Raw genomic sequence first — 6000 nt, forward strand, 5'->3', positions numbered from 1 at the left:
TTTCTTCCTATGGACCCACGGCGAAGAATCACTGAAAAGACTACACGATAACATCAACAAGTTCCATCCCACCATCAAACTCACCATGGACTACTCCTCAGAATCAGTCTCATTCTTGGACACACGAATCTCCATCAAAGACGGACACCTCAGCACTTCACTCTACTGCAAGCCCATGGACAACCTCACGATGCTTCACTTCTCCAGCTTCCACCCTAACCACGTTAAAGAAGCCATCCCCTATGGACAAGCCCTGCGAATACACAGGATCTGCTCAGACGAGGAGGAACGCGATGGACACCTACAGACACTGAAAGACGCCCTTGTAAGAACTGGATATGACACTCGACTCGTCGATCGACAGTTCCGACGGGCCACAGCGAAAAATCGCATAGACCTCCTCAGAAGACAAACACGGGACACAACCAACAGAGTACCCTTCGTCGTCCAGTACTTCCCCGGAGTGGAGAAACTACGCCATGTTCTTCGCAGCCTTCAACATGTCATTGATGACGATGAACACCTCGCTAAGGCCATCCCCACGCCTCCACTACTCGCTTTCAAACAGCCGCCTAACCTCAAACAGAGCATCGTTTGCAGCAAATTACCCAGCTTTCAGGAGAACAGCGACCACGACACCACACAACCCTGCCACAGCAACCTCTGCAAGACATGCCAGATCATCAACACAGATACCATCATCACACGTGATGACACCACCCACCAGGTACATGGTACATACTCATGTGACTCGGCCAACGTTGTCTACCACATACGTTGCAGGAAAGGATGCCCTGGAGCATGGTACATCGGCGAGACCATGCAGACACTGCGACAACGGATGAACGGACACCGCACAACAATCACCAGGCAGGAGTGTTCCCTCCCAGTCGGGGAACACTTCAGCAGTCAAGGACATTCAGCCTCCGATCTTCGGGTAAGCATTCTCCAAGGTGGCCTTCGAGACACATGACAACGCAAAATCGTCGAGCAGAAACTGATAGCCAAGTTCCGCACACATGAGGACGGCCTCAACCGAGATCTTGGGTTCATGTCACGCTACATGTAACCCCACCTGACGCAGGGTCATCCAGACTCGAGTCGACATTGGCTTGTTCTCTCTACACAGATGCGGCCGGACCTGCTGTGATTTCCAGCCAAAAAAAATGTTTTTTGTCTGTTTTTTTGTTTTTCAGACAGACCCCAGCATCTGCAATATTTGACCCCTTGTGACCCCACCTCATTGTTCTTTGATGTAATGTTTCCCTGACTGACCTGTTTGGACACCATTCACGCCTTTGAATGCTGTGATTATCTCTCTGCCGAGGTGTGATAAATGGCAGTTGGAAAGGTTACCTGTAAACATCTGACATGATTCTCTGACTATATAAGCTGTGTCTTTATGCATTTCTCCACTTCACCTGAAGAAGGAGCAGCGCTCCAAAAGCTTGTGATTTCAAATAAAGCTGTTGGACTATAACCTGGTGTTGTGTGACTTTTTACATTTGCCCACCCCAGTCCAACACTGGCATCTCCACACCACACCATTCCAGTATGAGAGCTCAGGACTTACCACACTACACCATTCCAGTATGAGAGCTCAGGACTTTCCATAATACACCAATCCAGTATGAGAGCTCAGGTCTTTCCATACTACACCATTCCAGTATGGGAGCTCAGGTCTTTCCATACTACACCATTCCAGTATGAGAGCTCAGGTCTTTCCATACTATAGCATTCCAGTATGGGAGCTCAGGTCTTTCCATGCTACACTATTCCAGTATGAGAGCTCAGGTCCTTCCATACTACACCATTCCAGTATGGGAGCTCAGGTCTTTCCACACTGCACCATTCCAGTATGAGAGCTCAGGTCTTTCCATACTACACCATTCCAGTATGGGAGCTCAGGTCTCTCCACATTACACCATTCCAGTATGAGAGCTCAGGTCTTTCCACACTACACCATTCCAGTATGAGAGCTCAGGTCTTTCCATACTACAGCATTCCAGTATGAGAGCTCAGGGCTTTCCATACTGCACCATTCCAGTATGGGAGCTCAGGTCTTTCCATACTACACCATTCCAGCATGGGAGCTCAGGTCTTTCCACACTACACCATTCCAGTATGAGAGCTCAGGTCTTTCCATACTACACCATTCCAGTATGAGAGCTCAGGTCTTTCCATACTGCACCATCCCAGTATGAGAGCTCAGGTCCTTCCATACTACACCATTCCAGTATGAGAGCTCAGGTCCTTCCATACTACACCATTCCAGTCTGAGAGCTCAGGTCTTTCCATACTACACCATTCCAGTATGAGAGCTCAGGTCCTTCCATACTACACCATTCCAGTATGAGAGCTCAGGTCTTTCCACACTACACCATTCCAGTCTGAGAGCTCAGGTCCTTCCAAACTACACCATTCCAGTATGAGAGCTCAGGTCTTTCCATACTACACCATTCCAGTATGAGAACTCAGGTCTTTCCACAATACACCATTCCAGTATGGGAGCTCAGGTCTTTCCATACTACACCATTCCAGTATGGGAGCTCAGGTCTTTCCATACTACACCATTCCAGTATGGGAGCTCAGGTCTTTCCATACTACACCATTCCAGTATGGGAGCTCAGGTCTTTCCACACTGCACCATTCCAGTATGAGAGCTCAGGTCTTTCCATACTACACCATCCCAGTATGGGAGCTCAGGTCTTTCCACACTGCACCATTCCAGTATGGGAGCTCAGGTCTTTCCACACTGCACCATTCCAGTATGAGAGCTCAGGTCTTTCCACACTACACCATCCCAGTATGGGAGCTCAGGTCTTTCCACACTGCACCATTCCAGTATGGGAGCTCAGGTCTTTCCATACTACACCATTCCAGTATGGGAGCTCAGGTCGTTCCATACTACACCATTCCAGTATGAGAGCTCAGGTCTTTCCACAATACATCATTCCAATATGAGAGCTCAGGTCTTTCCACAAACCACCATTCCAGTATGAGAGCTCAGGTCTTTCCATCACTACACCATTCCAGTATGGGAGCTCAGGACTTTCCATACTACACCATCCCAGTATGAGAGCTCCGGTCTTTCCATACTACACCATTCCAGTATGGGAGCTCAGGTCTTTCCATACTACACCATTCCAGTATGGGAGCTCAGGTCTTTCCACACTACACCATTCCAGGATGGGAGCTCAGGTCTTTCCATACTACACCATTCCAGGATGGGAGCTCAGGTCTTTCCATACTACACCATTCCAGTATGGGAACTCAGGTCTTTCCACACTGCACCATTCCAGTATGGGAGCTCAGGTCTTTCCAAACTACAACATTCCAGTATGTGAGCTCAGGTCTTTCCATACTACACCATTCCAGTATGGGAGCTCAGGTCTTTCCATACTACACCATTGCAGTATGTGAGCTCAGGTCTTTCCATACTACACCATTCCAGTATGTGAGCTCAGGTCTTTCCACACTACACCATTCCAGTATGGGAGCTCAGGTCTTTCCATACTACACCATTCCAGTATGTGAGCTCAGGTCTTTCCACACTACACCATTCCAGTATGGGAGCTCAGGTCTTTCCATACTACAACATTCCAGTATGTGAGCTCAGGTCTTTCCATACTACACCATTCCAGTATGGGAGCTCAGGTCTTTCCATACTACACCATTCCAGTATGAGAGCTCAGGTCTTTCCATACTACACCATTCCAGCATGGGAGCTCAGGTCTTTCCATACTACACCATTCCAGTATGGGAGCTCAGGTCTTTCCATACTACACCATTCCAGTATGTGAGCTCAGTTCTTTCCATACTACACCATTCCAGTATGAGAGCTCAGGTCTTTCCATACTACACCATTCCAGTATGAGAGCTCAGGTCTTTCCATACTACACTATTCCAGTATGACAGCTCAGGTCTTTCCATACTACACCATTCCAGTATGGGAGCTCAGGTCTTTCCACACTACACCATTCCAGTATGAGAGCTCAGGTCTTTCCATACTACACCATTCCAGTATGTGAGCTCAGCTCTTTCCACACTACACCATTCCAGTATGAGAGCTCAGTTCTTTCCATACTACACCATTCCAGTGTGGGAGCTCAGGTCTTTCCATACTACACCATTCCAGTATGAGAGCTCAGGTCTTTCCACACTACACCATTCCAGTATGGGAGCTCAGGTCTTTCCACACTACACCATTCCAGTATGGGAGCTCAGGTCTTTCCAAACTACACCATTCCAGTATGTGAGCTCAGGTCTTTCCACACTACACCATTCCAGTATGGGAGCTCAGGTCTTTCCAAACTACACCATTCCAGTATGGGAGCTCAGGTCTTTCCATACTACATCATTCCAGTATGGGAGCTCAGGTCTTTCCATACTACACCATTCCAGTATGGGAGCTCAGGTCTTTCCATACTACACCATTCCAGTATGGGAGCTCAGGTCTTTCCATACTACACCATTCCAGTATGAGAGCTCAGGTCTTTCCATACTACACCATTCCAGTATGGGAGCTCAGGTCTTTCCATACTACACCATTCCAGTATGAGAGCTCAGGTCTTTCCACACTACACCATTCCAGTATGGGAGCTCAGGTCTTTCCATACTACACAATTCCAGTATGGGAGCTCAGGTCTTTCCACACTACACCATTCCAGTGTGAGAGCTCTGGTCTTTCCATACTACACCATTCCAGTATGGGAGCTCAGGTCTTTCCATACGACACCATTCCAGTATGAGAGCTCAGGTCTTTCCATACTACACCATTCCAGTATGGGAGCTCAGGTCTTTCCATACTACACAATTCCAGTATGGGAGCTCAGGTCTTTCCATACTACACCATTCCAGTATGGGAGCTCAGGTCTTTCCGTACTACACCATTCCAGTATGGGAGCTCAGGTCTTTCCATACTGCACCATTCCAGTATGGGAGCTCAGGTCTTTCCATACTACACAATTCCAGTATGGGAGCTCAGGTCTTTCCGTACTACACCATTCCAGTATGTGAGCTCAGGTCTTTCCATACTGCACCATTCCAGTATGGGAGCTCAGGTCTTTCCACACTACACCATTCCAGTATGAGAGCTCAGGTCTTTCCATACTACACCATTCCAGTATGGGAGCTCAGGTCTTTCCATACTACACCATTCCAGTATGGGAGCTCAGGTCTTTCCATTCTACACCATTCCAGTATGGGAGCTCAGGACTTTCCATACTACACCATTCCAGTATGGGAGCTCAGATCTTTCCATACTGCACCATTCCAGTATGAGAGCTCAGGACTTCCATACTATACCATTCCAGTATGGGAGCTCAGGTCTTTCCACACTACACCATTCCAGTATGGGAGCTCAGGTCTTTCCACACTACACCATTCCAGTATGGGAGCTCAGGTCTTTCCATACTACACCTTCCAGTATGGGAGCTCAGGTCTTTCCATACTATATCATTCCAGTATGGGAGCTCAGGTCTTTCCATACTACACCTTCCAGTATGGGAGCTCAGGTCTTTCCATACTACACCTTCCAGTATGTGAGCTCAGGTCTTTCCATACTACACCATTCCAGTATGTGAGCTCAGGTCTTTCCATACTACACCATTCCAGTATGGGAGCTCAGGACTTTCCATACTACACCATTCCAGTATGAGAGCTCAGGACTTTCCATACTACACCATTCCAGTATGTGAGGTCAGGACTTTCCATACTACACCTTCCAGTATGTGAGCTCAGGTCTTTCCACACTGCACCATTCCAGTATGGGAGCTCAGGTCTTTCCATACTACACCATTCCAGTATGGGAGCTCAGGTCTTTCCAAACTACACCATTCCAGTATGGGAGCTCAGGTCTTTCCAAACTACACCATTCCAGTATGGGAGCTCAGGTCTTTCCATACTACACCATTCCAGTATGGGAGCTCAGGTCTTTCCATACTACACCATTCCAGTATGGGAGCTCAGGTCTTTCCAAACTACACCATTCCAGTATGG

This window comes from Somniosus microcephalus, unplaced genomic scaffold, assembly GCF_052327205.1.
Source record: "Somniosus microcephalus isolate GS21.2 unplaced genomic scaffold, FLI_Smic_1.0 unresolved_chr9, whole genome shotgun sequence".
Taxonomy (NCBI): domain Eukaryota; kingdom Metazoa; phylum Chordata; class Chondrichthyes; order Squaliformes; family Somniosidae; genus Somniosus; species Somniosus microcephalus.